General features: G+C 46.9%; 1 protein-coding gene and 1 non-coding gene across 15 annotated transcripts in view; both read right to left on the bottom strand.

Moving 5' to 3' along the window:
- Positions 1-21767, bottom strand: part of KCNMA1 (potassium calcium-activated channel subfamily M alpha 1) — a 725195-nt gene that overhangs the window by 559164 nt on the left and 144264 nt on the right. The gene's annotated exons all lie outside the window — the stretch shown is intronic.
- On the bottom strand, positions 12873-13008 carry LOC150010333 (small nucleolar RNA SNORA16B/SNORA16A family). Its single transcript, XR_016511539.1, has one exon. It is a non-coding gene; the product is annotated as a small nucleolar RNA SNORA16B/SNORA16A family (small nucleolar RNA).

Raw genomic sequence — 21767 nt, forward strand, 5'->3', positions numbered from 1 at the left:
GCAAGGCACAGAGCTTTTCAGGTGGGCTGAGGGCAGGCCTCGGGGTAACTTGGACTAAGCCAGACCAAGGAGTCTGAACTTTACCCTGTAGGTAATAGGGAGCCATGGAGGAACTGGAGAGAGGGTAGAGAAATATCACAGCTATGTCTGAAGGTGACATACTGGATACATTAAGGGTGGCAAGCGGGAAGTCTGACAAATTATTATAGGTGTTAGCCAAGAGCCCTTGGTTCTTGACAAAGGGAAGTAAGAGATTAAAGTCATGATATGCCTCAGAAACCAATGAGAGAGGGGGACATCTGAAGTCTCCCATTGGGTTTCTTCCTAGAGCTGTTTAGAATTTAGCATTTTATGTCATCATGGAAGAAAGCAAATTTGACTGGTGTGCCTCAGTGGGTTGGGCATCATCCTGCAAAGCGAAAGGTCACCCTTTCAGTTCCTGGTCAGGGCACATGCCTGGGTTGTAGGTTCGGTCCCAGTTCAGGATGCACATGAGAGGCAACCAATCAATGTTTCTCTCTCACATCGATGTTTCCCTCCCTTTCTTTCTCCCTCCCTTCCCTTCTCTCTAAAAATAAAAAAATAAAAAATAAAATAAGGTAGTCCCTTAGGGTCACATCTAGTGAACAAGACTTTTTTGAATGCCATTTTTATCCTTCTGACCAAAAACACATTGGGAAGAAATGAAGTGTGAACATCAACAAAAGGCTCTCCAAACTGTCCTCTCCTCCTATTAGCCACCTGGAGACCCTGCAGACTCACCATGTGGCCCCCCAGCCAGGAGGCCCCTTCTGATCCTGTACAGGTTCATCTGCTTAATTATTTGATGGCTGTAATAGCAAGGCTGAACAATAGGCTGATTTTTTTTTTTTCTGTCTTGCAAACAAAGACAGGGTCCCAGTTGGCAGAATGAGGAGCATGGGGATTTCACTCAGTCCATCCAGGTCACCACCAACCCCCCCCCCCCCCCCCAGTGAGCCACAAAGCCTAAGGCAGCTTCAGAAACGCCCTGAGTCTGCTGGGACCTCTCCTCTCCCAGCTGAGCCAGCGGTGGAGACTGCTTGGCCACTCATAGTTCTCAGAGGGGGCCTGGAGGTCAGGAAATATCATAGATCACCCAGGAGACTGGAAAGGTTCATTTGGTTGTCTTTGCCCATAGGGTCAAGATCTAGTTCTGGTTACCCAAGGCCTTTCCCACTGTGCCCATGTTCAGCCATCACTCTGGCCCCATCTCACTCCCAGGCTATAACAACTGCCCTGAGTTGTGGGTTCCTCACCAGAAGGTGATCTGAGTAAGCATTCAAGGGCAGGAATACCTGTCCTAGATTCTGGTGCCCAAAGGGGAAAGCTGGCACCCAGGACCTCCCTTCCCCTCACCATCTGGACCTGTGCTGCTCCTCCATCTCCATCACCAGCCTCACCAGCCATCATTCCTGCCACACTGGTCTCCTCACCCTCTGAGATGGGTGTCGTGCACTGTGTCCCTTAGCCCTCTCTTGCCCCAGCTCCAAAGTTCCCCTCCCAGCCCCAGAAACCCCAGGGTAGACCCAGGTTTGCAATCAGACAAGCCTGGCTTTGCCTTCTGATCTGCTATTTTACTAGCTGTAAGACTTGGGCACAGGGCTTGATCATTTAGTGCCTCAGTTCCCTCAACTGTATGACGGGCACAATAATGGTACTGACCTCCCAGGATGCTTATGAGGACCAGAGGGAGAGAACACATAAGGGTTTCTCCTGGAGCCTGGCACATGGCCATGGCCCTAAGGAGTGGCGCTGGCAGCTTTCATCTACGTTCGGTTCCCACCCCCTGAATACACAGGACTCAGCACACGTTCTCACGTTCTTTGACAGGCTGGTTTACCCTTCCCCTCTCCTCTTCCCCCTTCACATCCCAGTAGAAGCCAGGTGGCACAATGGACTTCTGTCCTTGGGACTCCTGAGTCAAGTGTGAATCTGAACACATTTCCCTACGTGTCTGATATTAATATCTGCTGTTTACCCTTTGTCAGCACCCTCCTCCTGTCCTGGCTCAGGGACCACACTCTACACAGGTGGCTAATGTGCAAGGAGAGCTCTCCTTCCGAGCACGTGTTTGCTTTTCAGCTAATGTGTTTATACAATGACACAGACACCATGGTAACAGCCAGCGATCACTGAGATCCAGGAGTGGTTGAGTACACACACAGATGGGCAACCAGGTGAGAGAAAAAGCCCCTGGGGGCACCAGTCTCCCACTGAGGTCAGACTGCCTCCACAAGCATGTTTTCCGGAAGAGGATGTCTGCTCAGTGTTCAAAGAAGGCTTCTGGGATACTCTTGCCTACAGAAGCTCATTTTCTCTTGGTCTTGAAGTTGTTGCATTCATGGAGTCTGCTGAAGACACCTACCTCCTTCAGATCCATCATTAAGCACCCTTTTGGGCATTTTTAGAGCCACTTATGGGTTGGGGTTGTGGCTTGGAAAATTCTTCTTAGGGGACTTCATCTAGGCTGGACTTCATGGGGGCCAGAGAATAGGGTGAGATGTCTGCCATCAAAGAGATTGACAGCCCCTGTGAAGTGCAGTGGCCTTAGCACATGAGGAATAAGGCCTGGCTAGCCTGCACTGGGCTCACAGGTGGGACATGAATGAATCAGTCTTTCCAATCAGAAGTCAGGATCAAATCTTAGCTGTGCCACTTCCTAGCTAGGTGAATGCTGCTGGTCCATTTAACCCCTCTGAGTCTCCATCTCCCCATCTGAGAAATGGGAATGGAAAACTGTCTTCTGTGAGAGGCTCTTTTGAGAATACAATCACATAGTAGGAACATGCTTAACCAGGCTGAGATTTGCCAGGATGCAGAATTATTGTGGTGATTTATCCAGATATTTTCTGCTCTGGGGAGACACTTAGTCCTGGAAATCATCCAATGTTTCACCCAAGTAAATTCTCCAAGGATGAGCAGCAGGGAAGAGAAAGAGACCTTTTCCCTCTTTCCTTCAAAAGCTATAGGTAGCTGGATAAAGGATGGTGTAGGTGGCCAAGCAGCTAGATCCTTAAATAGCAACTTATGTCTTTGATTGGAATTAATAATGAATGGCACCTGTGAGCTGACTTGGGGCCACTTTAATTTGCCACATGGCAATTATATTCACTCTCCTATCAGCAGGTTCATGAGATGTAAAATGCCATGCAAAATGCCTTGGTTGTCTCCATGCTAAGAGCTGGAGGCAGTCCCAGGGTCATTGTCAGCCCCAGTGTCTCCAACCACTCCAGAGGTGATCCTGGGGCTTCCCAGGCAGTTCTAATGGCTCGAGGACTCCCTGCCCCAGTAAGCACTCCTGATACTGGAGGACCAACATCTGGGCACCTGTCCAAAGGCAAAGGCTTCCTCTGAGCAAGGGGAAAGACACTCGTCCAAGTTACCAACTCTCTGCTGCGGTCACCATGATCAGGGCCTTGAAAAGCCTTGCTGGATGGCACAGGGAATTCCCAAATCAGGTCATAAGCAAAAGTGTCATCATCACCATTATTTCCCAGGTCAGGGGCAGGTCATGAAGCACTGTAAACAGGTCCCATGCCACATTGTGAGATTTGGTTTCCATAGCAACCCAACTGCAGCTATACAAGCAACTATCAGAGGCCCAAAGCTTGTCCAATACAGGCTCAGGGTCCTGGAAAACCAAAAGCAAGACCACCAGCAGTACCTAGAGGTGGAAAATGAGCTTTTTAAATTCAGTTTCAGAAAAGCCCAGGGAAGCCATAGGAAAAAAATAAAAAAATGTGGCTACTCTCTCAGCTTCCCATCAAGGCAAGCTCCAAAAATATCCTGTGTGCTGAACTGATGCAGGCCCCAGGATTAGCTGAGCTCTGTTGGGACTTTAAAGCAAAGCAACCCACCTCTTGATCTTTCATAAAAAGATTTCTCTCTCTCTCTCTCTCTCTCTCTCTCTGTGTGTGTCCCTCTCTCTCTCTCTCCCCCTCTCCCTCTATCAGGTGTGCGCACACACAATGCAAACACAAATAGAAAATAAAAATATATGCAGATCTCTATGGTAGATTTATAAATCAGAAAAATATCAATGAATGACGAATTTCAACATTACCTTCAGACACTTCTATTACTAAACCTGTAGCATAATTGTTACTTTAGCTACGCAATATTTCCTATCAGAACTCAGCACTGAGTTGGCAGGGAGCGAGCCAGGGAGAAAGGGAGGACTTGAAAGCCAAACTCCACACCAGGTACAAGCTGCACAATTAGCAGCCAGTGATCTGATATGGAATAACTCAGGAAACTTAATCACACGGGGCTGCACCAGGTACCTGCTTACTGTCCACGGATGTCTCCATAGTCATCAGTCAAGGCCAAAGGAAGTTAGCCACAAACAGGCCACAGGGCCACTCCATCTCTGCTCCTTTGTCAAGTCCCAAAATACCATGATGACACCCAAGCCAGGGCTTCTGAGAACACTCATGAGGAAATCTAACTTCATGGGACAGGGGCTCAAGGTATGGCCCTCGAAGCCACATGACAGTACAGGCTAATGAGCCAGAGGATGGCAGGAGGCTGGGAGAGGAATGGGTGTGTGTGAGAGGAAGATGCTGAGTGGGAAAGCAGGTGACAGGATGACACTTCTGCTTCCACGTTCCTCTCACAGAGCCCCTGCTGCCTCAGATGCCTGCTGAGAAGACCCCAGACCACCAGTGAAGCTGAACAGAGTAACTGCCCATGAAAATCTTTCTTCACTCAGGGCTATCTGAAGAATCAAAACAGACAGGCTATCAGGCCAAAGCCCAGCGTGTCTTCATCTGAGGGGCTACAACATGCCCAACTTCCCCCAGATGCCAGTTGGAGTGGGAGGATGGCCCCTCCACATTGGGAATTGGGTGCTTTATCTGGATCCCTGGCCACCAACTCAGAAGAGCCTGTGAACTGAAATGGGTGGCCAGGTTCGAGAGGGTTCTCAAGGCTCTGGACAGCTGCCTGAGAAGTCACCTCCACCTTCGTCAAGGATGAGCCTTGAAAATCCAGGCTCTGCGAAGGAAGAAGAAGAAAATCTCCCCAGCTGCCCAAGGAAAATTGGCTGGAGGACACAGAGCAAAGTTCACTCCAGGTCACTTGGGAAGACACACCACCAGGTTGGCTTGGCTTCCATTATGGTAGTGGGGAAAACAGACTTCTGAGGATGACTACAAAGCAAAGAACTGGGAAGGGCACACACAGGCCCTCTGGGCTGCTTCTCAGTGGTGACGGGGCCTCTGCCTGGACATCCATGCCGCAAAGTCTCTCATATTGGCATTGGCTGTGGTGTGCTATTTTCCTACCTCTATACCTTCACTCATGCTGTTCTGCTCACCTGGAAGCTCTGCCTGCTCCTCTGAGGTGTCCTCCAGCTCCTTCATCAAGCTAACCCTGCCTGCAGAGATGCCCTGGCCTGCCCCACTTCCAGGAAGGCCATGCTGCCCAGCTTCTGCAGACGCGCTCCACCGGCAGCTCCATCAGGTCAGCCCTGGCTACAGGAAGGGCTTCACCCAAGGCTACACCCTTCCTGGGACAGTCCTGATAACTATTCAAGGTGAGGGCAGAGAAGCCCAACGCTTCTGGCCAATATTCACTTGGGGCTCCTGCTGGGCTGGTTAAAGCTTGGTGAGGCCTGCATCACCCCTCCACCTGTCTGCCTCTCCTGCCTCTGTCCCTCCTTTCACAGGCATTGATCCCTATTCAACATCTGGTGCCCAAACTCAGTGTCCATTTCCAGAGAACCTCTTCTGCACCAGTGCCCATTCTTCTCGATGGTCAATGGTTAGCCATTATTATTAGAATGTAGGCTTCTTCCACAGAAGATGCTCAATAAATGTTTGACAATCAGCTGGAATAATTTAATGTTCCTACCTGTGGACCAAGCTCTCACAGAGCCTGCCCCTCTTGCAGGCACACTCAGAGTAGCTGTCCATCAGAGAGACTAAATGACAATGAGGGCAAGGAATGGAGCACCAGTCAAGGACACGCCTTCCCCTGGTGCCCTCGCAATCATGCAGCACATACAAGAGATAATTCATCTGGGGTATTAGGATCCCAGGATCCAGAACAGTGGCTCATTGGGTCCTCAGCATTCTAAGTGAAGGCTCAGCCCTTTCTTCCTGGAAGGTGGCACCTTCTCAACCACAATGCTGCCACCAGGTGCAGCCTTGTTCACCAGGCACTTTAGTCAGGATGGTCTGACAGCACAGTAAGAGTTAAAAAGGTTACAATTAAGAGACGCCGTTAAAACAATCCAGGGCTTCGTGTTCCTAAAGATATTTGCCGAGTTTAGTGTAATATAAATAGTAGGGTTTATAGTGTCATGCCTACAATTTTGAGCAGGATGACATGCCAAAGGGACACAGTGAATGCCCATCCAAACTGGGACTTCTCATGCCTAATTTTAATGTCAACATTCTCTGGAATAGTAATCCAGGGTGTGTCCATCCTAAAAAGGGGGCAATGATATCCTGCTACTCAAAGGGCTGGAAAACCATACCAGAACACAAGCCAAAGCTGGGGTGGGGTGGGGGAACAGCTGCTGCTTCCGAAACTGCTGGAAACACTATTTCCTACTTGGGAGCTGACAGCATTGTGATTCTATCAGCTCAGATTGCAAGCAAGCTTGCAGAGAGGGGCCAGCATTAATCAGAATGAGACTGCTCAGGATTTCAGCCTGGGTCTGCAGATTACGCATCACACAGACTAGCAAACTGTCATTCAGCAAAGATGATCATTGTAATAGCGCCTTCCACTCGCCAGGTGCTCTGCACACACCCATTTCATCCTCACACAATCCCACAAAGTGATTGCTGGCACACCCATTTTACAGATAAAGAAACCAAGGCCCAGTAACTACATAACTAATCCACCATCAGCCAGCTAATCGATAGCAACATTCAAATGGTTTGGCTCTAAGAGGGCTTATTTCTGAGCAGAGGAGGCAGGTTGAGGAGGGGCCCTTTTACTTTTCATTCCATGTACTCCAGTATAATTTAAATTTGTTATAAACAGCAGGTCTTCTTGTGTTATTTCTTAAATCTTCAAAGCATCAAAAAGAATTTATGGGCAGCCCTGGAGAGGTGGCTCAGTTGGTTGGAGCATCGTCCCATACACCAAAAAGTTACGGGTTCAATCCCCAGTCAGGGCACATACCTAGACTTCAGGTTCAATTCTTAGTCAGGATGTGTAAGGGAGGCAACCAACTGATGTTTCTCTCTCACATTAATGTCTGTCTGTCTGTCTGTCTGTGTCTCTCTCTGTTCCTTTCTCTCTAAAAACAATAAACATGTCCTTGGGTAAGGATTAACGGAAAAAAAAAAAAAAAGAATTTGTGGCCAAGAGAAATGGTCCTACTTCTATAGAAAAAAATGTATCATAACTTGACAGTGTCTACCAACAGCCATAAAAGTTTCTGTCCTTCACTACAGTAATTCCATTTCTGGAAATCTATCCTGAAAAATTAAGCAGAAGCAGACAAAATTATACATAAAAAATGTTTTTATTATGAAGTGTTATTATACTTTTAAATACCAGAAAGAAACTAAATGTCCAACAACAGAGAAGACTGGACATCCTCATGATGGACTGGGGTGGTGCCATTAAAAATACTTCTGAAATAGTAGCAGCAACTGAAGGAAATGCTCATTAGACATTTATAAGTTTAAGAAGTAACAAGTAAGTCTACCAACTTGTAGGGGAATCACTTAGAGATGCAATATGGCTCCAGCAGCACAGGTGTCCAGGAAATGTTGGACTCTGTTAAACTCCGTAGCCTCAGGCTTGCCTGCCTACCCAGAAAACCAGAATGCTGTCCAAAGATAAACATCATGCCCCCAGGAAGGAGGTCAATGAATATACAGAGTGTAATAAATGCCTGGCGTTCTCTATATATATTATGATCCAATCCTGTTTTCAGAATAACATTTTATTATACTCTGCTAATTTAGGAATGCATTGTTCTTTCTGGTGATCTACATGAATACCCACCACATGATTTTATTGCTAAGCCCCCTGTCCTGGGAGGGGTGTGGATTCTTCCCTCCGGCCACTACTGGGAGCGACTGCTTTGCTCATGTATGTAAGTTGCTTCTATTAAAGCTCTTATGAATTTGAATAAGGCTATGTGTCAGTTCTTAGGAATTAATCCTGAATTTAGATTTTAGGGGCTTTCCCCCAATACAACTAATGCAGATAAAAGCTAATATAATGCATCTCTCTAACCCTCACCATGGAGGGATACAAATGAATCTTTAAAGCATAGATAACTTTGGAGAGAGGTTTCAGGGATTTAGGTGGCTGGATGGGCAGATGTTTATGTTTTATTGTATATCTTTATGAATTATTTGAATGTTTACCATGTGTTAATTTTATTTTAAAAAATAAATATATTTTAAAGTTCTATATATATTATGATCCAATCCTATTTTCAGAATAACATTTTGTTATAATAATAAAATACATCAAAATATGACTGCTGCATTGAAGAATTACAGATAAGATTGCTTCCTCATTATAATTTTTTTGTATTTCCAAGTTTCCTACCATAAACACAAATTTTATCATAAAATGGCCCTTTTTTAAACTTGAAAACATTCTATTAGTAAGAGGATGTACTACTTTTACTAACACCCTTAGAAATTCCAGGGTTTCACCAGTCATGTCCTGTCTCAGACCCACCCAAAGGGTCACACAGTCTTGAGTCCAGGGAAGAAAAGGGGTTCTTCTCTAGAGGGAGTCGGGTGAGGGGTGAGGGGTAAGTTTAGTGAAAATTTATTAGAGAGTGCAGCAAATGGGTTGATGTCATTGGAGCGTGAAAGGCATTTTGATGATGATAAGGAGGTGAAGATTTATTTGTAACCGACAAGCTTGTATCCATCCAGCTAGTGGGATAATTATCCCCTCCAGAAATGCACAAGGAAAAGCACCTTCACACAGTGGAGACTGAAGCCATCAAGGGAACACCCTTCCAGGGAAGCTTCCTGTCTGCCCACAGGTGTGACACTGCCACAGAGTTATCAGCCCTTGATGGCCACCTACCTCATCTATAAACTGGGGATGGGTAATCTCTGAGTTCCCTTCTCAAAATAAAGTCTTTTCCAGGAATAAGTATTTCCTCTCCTTTTGCTTTTGGGGATGGCTTCTTTTTTCATTGCAGGGACAAAGGATGACCCTTTGTCTTGCATCCAGTCTGTTTTTGTTTTGCTGGTTTGAGTTGAAGTTCCAGCTCTTGGATGCTCCCCAATCAAAATGCGATAAAGGTATTGGACAATGTAGTATCTCATTTAAGGGCCAGCAGACCTGAGCTCAAACCCTAGATTTGGAAAATTTCCTTAATCTCTCTGTAGTTTCCTTATCTGAAAAACTGGGATGATGGCACCTGCCTAACAGGTTGCTGTGTGGACAAACCTGGAACAAAGGAAATCCTGGTATGTAGTAAAAGCTCAGTGCCACGACTTTAGGTTAAGTCAGGTAAAGGAAAGCCCTATAGGTCGAAGATCAGTTCCTCAGAAACTGGTAGTTCCAACTCGATCTGTTAATCTTGGGTCCAGGTTGGCTCCTGTGACCACCACTTGATTCTCTAAGTGCTCACAGCACTCACCTTAACACTCCAGTCAAAAATTATTTCTGGGGATAAGCCACAGCATCATCAGAATCGAGATTCCCAATCCATATTCTAACACCCACTGGAGAAATGCTAGCAAGAATGAGAAGTTCCAGAACACCAGGCTGCTCCTCACTATCCGAAGACTCTACAAAGCAAAGAGCAGGACCTGGATTTACTCCCCCACCCCCCAAAACAACTAAACTGTCAGATTCAACATCTGAAACAAGGGTTTGTAGCCATTGGAGCTAAGGCAGGGCAAGACAGTGACCCCTGAGGGAGCCCATGACCACCCCAGCCTCCAGCCTAGGGAGTGTCCAGACCACAGCGCAGAGAAAGGGGTCTCAAGCAGAGCCCAGGGGTCTCACTGAGTTGGGAGACGGAGCTGGGATTCCAGAGAGACCAAGACAGCTGAGTTCACAGGGCAGGGCCACCAGGGAGGAGAGCTGCCCGACAGCACCCAGAGATGAGCAGAGGGGCCCCTTGGGCCTTCAGCTGAGTATTGATCAGCACAGGAATGTGAGGAAACTGCCCAAAGTGGAACAGAAACATCCCTAAGGCACACAGAGAACACCCATGGAGCTCACATAGGGCTAAGAATAGGTCATGCCCACCACCCAGGGCAGAAAAAAATCTAAATTTATGGGGCACCAGGTAGAGGACTGTTACCAGCTGAATTGTGTCTCCTCAAAATCCCTATGTAGAAGTCCTAACTCCCAGTGCTTTTAATGTGACTATATTTGGAGACAGAACCTTTAGCGAGATAATTAAATCAAAATGTGGTCATTAGGGTGGGACCTGATCCAATATGGCTAATGTCCTTGTAAAAGGGGATAAGGATCAGACAACGCAGGCAGAAAAGTGACCGTGTGAGGCCACAAAGGAGCTAAGGAGACAGGCCTCAGAAGAAACATCCCTAGCAGCACCTTGGTCGTCGACTTCTAGCCTCCAGAACTATGAGAAAACAAACGTTTGTTTTTAAGCCACCCAGTCTGTGGTATTTTGTTATGGCAGCCCTCACAGATATTCATAATGGCCTTGCCTCTGTAGTGGGGAAAAATAAGCCCTAGACTAAGGCAGCTCGTCCCACCTAATAAAGCTTAAAAAACAAGGCCCAAAGGATCAAAGTTTCCATGTAACATAACTGTGTCCCAGAACAAAGTTCAAGAATATTTACAGAGCACTAAAATATCCAGCACCCAACAAGGAAAAATTTACTGTGCCCGACATCCAGTCACAAATTATCAGGCATCCAAGGCAAAGAAGCAGAAAAATACAATGAAGAGAAAAATCAAAAGACGCCCCAAGCAATTCTGCAATCATGTCCACCATACATATCAAGACCCTGCCGCAGAACCCACCTGGGCCCAGAAATACATTTTTAAATGATCCTCCAGGTCCCTTAGAGACTTGCTCTATCTTTTTCATTCTAAAGATGGTCATTCTAGGTGAAAACAACAGAGAGAAAACACCATTCTAGTCCGTTGCTCTGTCTGCTAACAGTGTCACCTTCCCGGTAGCATTCTTCTTCTAACTCTGCGCCTATTATCTTGCAAAGGGCTGTGGCTATCTTTAGCTGTTTTTACCAGTTTTAGTTCCTTCTGTGTTTCAGCCTTCCTGAATCTCTTTTGATCAGCCCTAAGTTAGATAATCCTTCATTCCTCATTCAGAAGGGTCTATTAAAATCAGAGTTTGCCAGTATTCACTGCATTTGAATGTGTTGGCTCCTTTTGATGCCTTTGCCCATTCCTTCTTCACTTGGGGATTAATGATGTAATTATTTAACAAGTGGCACATACATAAAATGTCATGCTTAGAGCCTTCCATCCCTCATGGGCTCTATTCCCTTTTAAGGTCCTCCTATGAACAGCTGTCTGAAGCAACCTAGAGCCACAAGAAATCCATAAACAGACCCAAGCACCCCAGAGTTGTGCTTCGCAGTTATCCACCCTATGTGAGCAGGACAATCTGCAACCTGTCCAGAGAATGATCTTTCTGCAATGAGGGCACCTGAAAGAATTGTCCAAGCTCCTCCTTCTTCCTGCCATATTAATCCTCTTTCCTACAGTCGTACATTTCTAGAATAATATATCTCTTTCAGTTATTCATGCATTCTTTCATTTAAGCAAACAAATATTTATTGAGTGCCTACTATGTGCCCGGCAGTGCCCTTAAACCCTGTATCCCTTTGGACCCTCACACCAACCCTAAGATGTAGGACAGACAGGAATCATTGCCCCGTTTTAGAGGTGAGAAAGCTTAGGCTTCTAGAAGAGACTAAGTAACCTGCTCAAGGTAACACAATGAATGAAACATGGAGCCAGGAGCATGAACCCAGAACTCCTAGACCAAACCTCTCATGGATACTTCTTGTTCACAACAATCACAGCACTGAACTGGTTATAGCAATAAATTGAAATACCCCCTGTCCTCCCTGCCCAGCCTTCTCCAGACCTCCTCTGAATTCCCCATTTTGAATATTCCTTTGCAATCCAGAGGAGCAGTAACTTTTGATGAAGTTCACATTTGATGAAGTCACAAAAAAAAATAAAGTGACCTTCACCTAATCTATACTTGCCCTCTCTGCTAAGGTGATGGGGTAACATCAGGCGGCCTTGATGTACCCAAGATAAACTCAGGCAGGGCACATGGCCACTGCAGGCTGTGACCCTTCTCCCCTCTGCATGAGCCACCTTCAAGGGCACTTCCATCAAGCCTGACTTGCACAGAAGGCCCATCCTCCCATGAAAGGAGAGGCTGGAGAAGTGACTGGCCCCTGGGCCAGTGCAGGGAGCCGGAATGCAATTCCTTCCCCCATCACTGCTGTGCTGGGTGGAAACTGGGTCAGAGCTGGCCAGCCCATTCATTTAATCCAAACTCCCCCTTTCCATTCAGCTTTTAGTCTTCAGAGCTTTCAGTCCAAGGAAATGCTATTTCCTCTACAAAATAAACAAAATAAATTAAGCCCATGCTCTTTGATCTCGGGGCTTTTGTACAACTGATGGACAGAACAGAAACAATCTGCCATCCTCCTGGCATCTCAGAAGCACACACGCAAAAACTATTCAGCCACTGCTTTGAGAGGCAGAAAGTGAGCGTCTAGCCACCTGCCAGACACCCTGCTGAGAATGGAGCATGGCTAAGGAGGGAAAGCTTGCCACTCATTCTCCCCCTAAAGCAAGAAGAGCCTACACAAGGTGCTTCAAAGTCATACAGAAGAGTCAAAGACTGTGAGGCAGGTGCTTTCTTTTTTTTTTTTTTTCAAAACTGTCTTTTCCCAAAATGTTGCAGATCAGTTACAGCAAACAAAACGGTGACCATCAAGGAAAACTGTCACTCTGGACTCCTTTTTGACTGCAAAGAGGCAGATGCTTTCACTTGCTTTGGCCACATAGGCCGATTTTGTAGGGATTTGCCCTCATTCCCACCCCAGGGCCTTTGCACAGGCTCTGATCCCTATCTAAAATGCTTTCTCTCTGAATCTTGGAAAGCTAACTCCTTCTCATCCCTCACATTGCAGCTTAACCATGGCCTCCCAGAAGAGATCTTCCCCATCAAAAGTAGTCCCATAATCCACCCTCATTAGTCTATCCCATCATCCTATTTGGTTTTCTTCTTGGCATTTATCACAATTGGAAACAGTCTTTATTGTGGATTTGTTCTTCTGTTTATTTTCTGATTCTACCTCTACCTGCATGACAGCAGGGGCATTGTCTATCTTCATCAGCACTGTCTCCCCAGCAGTTAGCAAAATGCCTCACACATGGTAGGTGCAAGGTAAATGTTTGGTAAAGAAGAGAGACTGAATGAAGAGCAGGGTGTCCTATGTCTAGGGTCAGCTCTAACTGCCTTGCACACCCTGTAAGGACTTAGGTCAGCGGCATGGCTACCATGGGCTGCAGGATCCCATTGTAGGGAGCAAGCAGGTCTGTGTGCTTGAGATCAGGAAGGCTTCCCAGGAGGATTAAACATACAGCTGGTTCCAGAGAGGCAGAGAGCATCAAGGGAACTTTCTTAAAAGGCTTGCTCAGCCAGCACAATTGAAGGACAATGGCCAGTTCGCAGGAAGGACCCTGGACCAATAGAATAGGCACCTATAGGTGTTTCTCTGAGCCCTTCAATTGGTGGTTACATTATTTACTATGTCGAATCTTTTGGTGAGTATGGAGTAACTTAATCTGAAGAAAGATCCTGACCCTTTTTCTAGTAAAATGCATGTACATACAAACAGACAAAATAGTGTGACTACATTTCCTAGAGGTACATGGCCTTCCTGAAGCTCATCCACAGGCCCCAGGATGAGTGAGAATGTCTCACCTAAAAGCTCTGTTAGGCTCCACCCCCATGTTGATCATTTGCCTCAGACCCCTCCTCTACAGACTACAGTCCCTAGCTCTATGTCTCTGCCCTATAGTAGGTCAGACCAGTAGGATACAGCAGAAGACTGGAGGGCGAGAGGAGGAAAGAAACCAGGGTACTACTTCCATCGATTTCTACTTTAGATGGTGGAAGAGCCACAGTGGCTCTTCTACTTTCAGGTCTCCAGCTCTCCCTAGAGAGTCCCTTCTTCTGTGGTCCTGCCCCACCCAGCAGGCCTTCTAAAGTCCCAGTATCCCCAGGTTCTGCTGTCCCAGCTCCCCCATACCTCCAGCCCTAGGGATGGTAGCAGCTTCCTGCTATTGCTATTCTCAGGGCTGCTTCTCTATTTCCCGCTTGCTTTCAACATCCTCAAATACCTTTATACTTATCTCCCCCCAAAAACTCCTTCTGCTGCATTCCAGTTTCCTGAATGGTCTCTGCATTCCGGGAGGCTCTGAGCTTCTAAGAAAGGCCAGTCTGACCTGAAGGAACAAACCCCTAGGACATTCAAGAAGATGGGGGCGACTAGGAAAGCCTATTTTGCCTACAAGGGCAATGCCCCCATCCTGTCCAGTTCTATTCCAAGAGGAAGCTAAAAATGGAAAGACTCACCATCACCACCTAGTTAAACTGTTTACTGCCTTTCCATGGATGAGGGAAACAAATGTACAGCCCTGAGCAGCCATCCATTAAATCATGCTCGGATCAGACAGCAGCCGGGGTGAGTTCCCAGCATTCCTGCTCAGGAGCTCATGCTAGGGGCTAAGTGCACCCTGCCAAAAAGCCCCAAGTATGCAACAAAGCTCCAGGGTACTCGCACCTGGGAGCCTGGGGCAGCCAGGAACGCCAGCTGAGCAGCCCCAAGGACATAGGTAGTCTGGATCTGGTCAGCCGTGAGGAGGTATCCTTCTACCCAGAGAGCGTGTGCAGCTGGGCCCCTGAACCCTGGAATGGCACCTTCTCATCATACTCACTTTTTTTTTTAACAAATAGCCTCTCTCTATGCTCCCTTGTTTCTTCCAGCCAAGTAGGGTAGGCACCAAGCCAGGAGTAGAGACAAGGATCATCCTCACCAAAGAGTGAGGCACAGAGAGTTTCGGGTGGCTTGCCCCAGGCCACACAGCCAGTTTGAGGAAGAGCCAGGATTAGAACCCAGCCAGGCATGGAATGACGTCACCACCCAACCATGACTTGCACACACAAACCTCAAGACCAACACCATATGAGTTTGGGTTTCTCCAGACACAGACCCAAGGCGGAAATTTCAGTGTAAAGCGAATCATGAAAGTATTGATATTCATCCATTTTTTGACTTAACAAGTGACAATTTCACGTGGCTTGAATGAGGAGTTTGGGTGCTGATTCTGGAAAAGAACCCATCGGGGAGTGCTTGTTAACCGTCAGGACACCGCTACAGACCACTGAGGCTCAGTCCTGCTGGGGACATCTGCAAGGCAGGGCAGAGTGCCCTGCTCAACATGGCAGGCACCAGCACATCATTACCTAAAATTAAAAATTCAGTTCCTCAGTCTTACTGGCCACATTTTAAGAGCTCAAAGGTCACATGTGGCTGGTGACTACCATGTTGCACAGCATAGATACAGATAGTTTTCATCCTCACAGAAAGTTATATGAGGGCAGTGCTAGTATAGAACATGTCTCAAGACTAGTACCCTCTGAGGGGACACCATCTGGGCTATTTATACTCCCATTGGGGTCTGTGATGGGCCTGCCCCTGGAGGTGTTGAGTCTGGGCACTCCCAGCTGTCCAGGAAGCAAGAGGGTGGGGAAGGGTGCTGGCAGTAGATGTAGCTGGGTGGGACAGGAACAGAGAGTGCTAGGGACATGGGCAGGGCACTGACACTGTCTGCTACAGTCACCAGTGTCCCCGCACATAACTCTTCCCTCTTGTGGAGGCCCCTCTGGGTACAGGCATTTTTACAGCTCCTTCCCAATAAGACTGTGGCTCTGAAATCCTCTGGCCTGGATGAGAAGCCATTCTGCCTCAGACAACATACTGAGAAAGACACAGCGCAGGCCTTCCTGGCATTATGATCTACAGAAGGCAGCTAGGGCACAGACCATAGCACATGGCAACTGTGCAAACACTGACCCATAAACTCAATCAGGAAGCCTTTAAGAAGGAGCACTTCTGAGCAGTGCTGGCCAATAGCAAGCAGGTGTTGCCTCCAATAACTACCTAGAGTTTAAATGATACAGTACCTCCACTGGACAGGCTGGTCCCTGAATATCCATGTCATGACAATTTCCAAAGCAGAGCGCTGAGAAATCACAGGCCTAGTCAAAAGCCTGGTCGGGTCAATGTGGTACTCATAGGAGCAGCACTCACGAGCTCCTTCTCAGCCTGTCCTCCCTCCCAAGGGGCCTGCTCTCAGCACAGCACAGTGGCCAGAGCTCAGGCCTTCTGGAGCCTGACCACCTGGATTCACACCCCATCTCCCTTCCACTTCCTGCATGGCCTTAAGTACATTACTTGATATCTCTGAGTTTGAATTTCCTTGTCTGTAAAGTGAACATAATAATGATAATAATAACTCCAGGACCAGACACTGGGTGTCATGAGTCTCAATTCAGTGTAGTCTTAGACTAACGAGACTACAGTATCGGAGGGGAGGAGTTACAGACTGTCCAGCAGTGGACGCTTCACAGACAACCACATACTATCCATTTCCAAGGGCCATTCTAGCCTGGATATAGGACTGGGCTATGCTTTTCCCTCCCAGAGGCACTTTACTTGCTGCCTCAGCTTCTCTGTGGGCACAGTACATATGAGGCTTGTCCCCCACACTAGGCAAGTTGGGCACTTTTGAGTCTGTGGGACTAGACACATGCTTAACGGAGTGGAGTTGGTTCCATTTACTTTTTTCCCTCTCTCTTCATTCGGGAATACTACCCAGTATCTTCCGTGCAGAGAGTGACATACAGGACAGACCTAGAGACAGTCCACAGGATACGTATCCCTGTCCCATCCGCTATCCAAGGCATCGGGGACAGACTCCAGGGGAGCCTGGACTGGCAGCTGTTTGGGTGCCCACCACTGGGGGGGTGGGGGGCTTCAAAGAGTCACAGTCCAAAACACAGTCACATACACATAAAGTCAGACACATAACAAATAGACATGTACACACACATACACACATACCCCACAGACATACACCTACACACATATATTGCACAGAGAGACACAGAAACACAGACTGTATAAATACACAAGGATGCACATTCACACAGACACACATACTGACACTGACACCCAGCACAGGAGTACACAGATATACAAACATAACAGGTACATGTAGAAATTGACACATAAGCACATACACACAGACATAAACATATGTGCATATACATACACAGTAACACATACACATGATCATTCATATACCTAAACATGCCTGCATACTCATACAGACCCATATACATATGCACACATGAGCACACATATGCACGCACTGCCCGATGCTTTCAGCTTTTACTTTTACAGATATACACAGAGTGCTTTCCCAGGAAGATGTCTAATGTCCCTGAGAAAGGGGCTGAGTCCTGTTCACTCCTCTTCCCACCGCAGGCCCTTTAACACCCATGGCATCCTACCTCGTGCCTGGAACACAGCTGGTGCACATGCTTAATTGGTGGAAGAATGAATGAAGCTGTCACATCCATGGTTAAGACATGCTGGCCCCTGACCATGTACCATACCTAAGTTTCAAAGCCGCTCTCTCCCTGCCACCCAGAGGGGCCTTCAGCAGCCCAGACCAGTGTGGGAACCAGTCTGCCCCTTGCCAGCCTCCTGGTGGAGTGTTGCTCATTCACACCTCTCCAAGGGTGGGAGAAACCCTGATGAAACCCAAAACAAGTCATTTGGCAAGACTTGTCCAGGGCTACAGTCAAAGCTCTCCCTGGGGCGGGGAGGGCGTGGCAGAAACCTCTGGCTAAGGTGACCCTAACAACTGGTTCCCAGCATGTGGGTTTTCCAGGTGAACTCTATAAAAAACAAAACAAAACCACAGAGCCAGGAGCTCCCTCTAACTACAGGTATCATGGGACATGCCCCCACCTGGTTTCCGTTCAGACCACCATCATGCAAAACTGCCTCAGAAAGAGTCCCCGGTCCTGCTTGACCTCAGAAAATGTCTCCTTTTCATGACCTCTCCCCAGCAGGAAGGTGAAGGGCACCTGCTCCTTGGCACCACCACACTGCACTGCCAGAGCCTGACCTGTCACCTGCTCTGGCCCTCAGTGTTTCTGCCACATCTACCAAATGGGGTGAGTAATCGCTCCATCCTAAATGCTGGGGATACAGTACCAAGGAGAAAGAAAGAACTCTGAGCTCATGAAAGATGGGAGCAAGGGGGGGTTACCACTAAGGAGGAACGTTCCCCATCCCCTTGATGAGCAGAGGAGCTGCTCTGCAAGTGAAGTAATTGATGGAGCAGTCTAAAAATACAAACTAGGTTGGCACTCAGGGTGGTTGATTGCTCCAAGAGGGAGTTAATTCAGGTACTCGGATCTCTGTGGGACAGGGACCGTGTGCCTAAAGCAGCAGGCTCCACAGCCAGGGGACCTCGCAGAAATTGGGTAAGACGTGACGTTTTACTTCAACCTTAAGCAAGATGAAACTGAAGAAAACAGGCCAGGGAAGCACAGGGTACTGCAGACCAGGCCTTCAGAGCACAAAGGAAATAAACCTTAGGAAAGAGTTGGAGTACACCAATCATTAAAGGGGGATGGTTTCCCACAAGTCAGGGTTCTCACTCCCACTTGATCAAGCCGCAAGACTTCTCCTCTGAGCTTTATTGGGCAAGCCCCTTGCTCCAAGTGAAGTTCCCCAGGCCAGCAGCATCAGCATCACCTGGGTTCTTGTCTGAAATACAGAACCTCAGGCGACCAAGTCCATATTTTCACAAGATCCCCAGGACATTCCTTGCACATGAAAGTTTAAGAGGCACTGGGTGGAGACTCAAAATCCCTGAATTCCAGCCCAGCTCTTGCCTTCAAATTGCTGTGTGATTGTGTGGTAATCCCTTGACCTTTCTGGGTGCTGAAGTTCCCTCATCAACGCTATGGTACAAGTGAGCCCTGTTTCTCTCTCTCGGGTTCCAGGGGGTTCAAGCCAGATCCTCCATCTGCAAGCCCTTGGAGAAGTGGGAGGGCCTTTGCAATTACTTGATTCCATGTCCTACCAGGCTGCTCCATTCCCCTTCTAATGACATTTGTGTCCTGAGAGATCAGGGAGATGATCCTTGAAGCCCACACAGAGGCCAGGAACATGGCCTCCTAATTTCATTTTAAACCTTAATGGCTCTCATTTGTAATTAGATGTTAAGTTCTGAAAAGGCTAAACCTGAATCTTCCTGGGCCCCCAACTGAGCACCACACATAGTTTCTAATGGTACTGAGAGGTGGAAGAAGACCTCAGCAGAAGCTGGTTTCCCCTCCTTCCCCTGGTCGTCCAACTAGACAGTAAGTTCCCCATGGGCAGGGAAGTGACCAGTGTCACTGTGGTCCCCTTAAACAAAGTGCAATGAAAAAGCCCAGACTCTGTGTCCTCTGCTTCAGGCAAGTCACCTATCTGAACCTGTTACTGCAGCTCCAAAGGAAGACTGACTTACCTTTACCTACTCACTTACCTCAAAGAGTGGTTAGAAAGCCCCATGAGCCCACTCTGTATATACTGGGACAACAAAGATGCATTGAAAACCTACTGTAAGCCACAGGCTGTGGAAAACTCTGGGAGTACAATAGCGAGAAAGGCAGACAGGATCTCTGTCTTCAAAGAGTTTATAGTCTAGTGGGAGACAAAGACCAATCAAGCACACAGATATATTAGATATATCATGATGTGTTAAAATGTGACAACCTTCAAGAAGGCTTCAATAATCATAGAAAGAGTAATGCTTGAAGACAGGCTGATGACAGCTCTAGCGAAACAGTAAAGGGCCAGAAAGGTGGGAGAGACAGGAGACTATGGGCAAACCTTTCTGTGCAAGAGACTCGTGTACACTTTGGTCCCCACACACAGAACAGAGGCCATGCATATTATGTTATATGGAATACTGGCACCCATGGGGAAGCAAGTTACCAACTTTGATTTGAAAGCCCTGGAGAAAATGAAGCCTGAATCACACAGCAGTACTTTTACTTAAAAGAAAAAAGGGAGGAAGAAAGGAGAGAGAGAAGAAAACAGAAAGAAAAGGATGGGAAGATGAGAGAAAAAAGTAAAAAGAGAAGAGAAAATATAAAAGAAAGATAGAAACCCACGCCAGGGCAAACCCAGCTGGAAGAACACAGTGCCCCTCCCAGGACCTCAGGATGACCTCTGGGCCTGCTTGCGGAAGACACCATGTTATAGGTATCGCCACGTCCATCTGACACACAGCATCACCCCATGTGGCTCATGGCTCTACATATCCACCTGTTAAAACAAATCCTACATTGCAGAGGCTACTGCTATACTGTTGTAGGACTGGACAGGCTTCACATTAAACAAGGGCACTTAAATCAACCTCTCTTTATTTACTGCATTTTTTCATGATGGCAAGTTCATCACTGTGCAATCATCTGCAATGGTGCTGGCTAAGCAGTGGCTGTAATGCTGGGCAACTGGAAGGACCCAAGGGATTCTGGGTTGTCCTTGGGGATGATCTAATAGAGCTTCAGACATTACAGTTTAGTTTGGCTTTATATTCAGCCATAGAATTGGATGACAGCACTCTCGGTCACAACAGCAAAGTTGTGGGGATGTTTGCAAGCTGCTGGAGACCATAAAATTCACCTTTTACTCCAATGCCTCCATTTGCAGATAGGAAAGGTAAGCTTGAAGCATTTAACCTTCCAAGGGTCACTACTGCTTCCTGGAAGAGTTGAGGTCACGAACCAAGTTTCCAGATGTGGGAGGGAGCAAGCATAATAGTCCAAGACCAGAGACCAGAAAATCTGAAGTCTCAGAAAGCCTGCCCCAAGGGGGGCAGGAGGGTACAAGAGACCACTAGCAAAGTTCTATTGTACATTCACAGAAGGCCTCAAATTTAGACCTCGGAGCTATCCCAAGGAGATGAGCTCATGGAATGCGGGAAAGAGACCATTGCTCATCAAGTTTAGACTTTTATCCTATGACCACATCTCATCCCTGGCAGTGCAATAGGAACTAATAATTAGTTTACATATTAAATAATTGTCCTTTGAATAACATAATCCAATTGCAATTGATTTATTTTTTAAAAGACCTTCTGTATTTAATTCATTTAAACATTTAAAATAGACCACCATTTGCATAACCCTCTTTTGGCATTTCTTCATTTTTATTTTTTTCAATATGTACAGGACCTGGGGGTTCTGGAGTCAGAATGCCTGACTCATGGCCTTGGAACTGTGTGACCTCAGGAAATTATCTAGCCTCTCTGTGCCTGTTGTGGGATAAATTGTGTCCCCCTCAAAAAAAAAAAAAATCATGTTGAAATCCTAACCTCTATTCAATATGTCATAATATGACCACATTTGGAAATAAGGTCTTTTAAGAGATGATTCTGTTAAAATAAGGCCATTAGCATGGGCTCTAATCCAAAATGACTGATAACCTTCTCAGAAGAGGAAATCTGGACACATAAAGTACAGAAGGAAGACAACAGGGAGACCCAGGGAGAAGATGGCCATCTACTAACCAAGGAGAGAGGCCAGGAGCAGAGCCTTCCTTCCCTCCCAGCCCTAAGAAGGAGCCAACACTACCAACACCTTGATCTCAGATTTCTGGCCTCCAGAACTGTGAGAAAAATCAGTTTCT

The sequence above is a fragment of the Furipterus horrens genome, unplaced genomic scaffold, assembly GCF_987537825.1.
Source record: "Furipterus horrens unplaced genomic scaffold, mFurHor1.1.pri manual_scaffold_5, whole genome shotgun sequence".
NCBI classification, from domain to species: Eukaryota; Metazoa; Chordata; class Mammalia; order Chiroptera; family Furipteridae; genus Furipterus; species Furipterus horrens.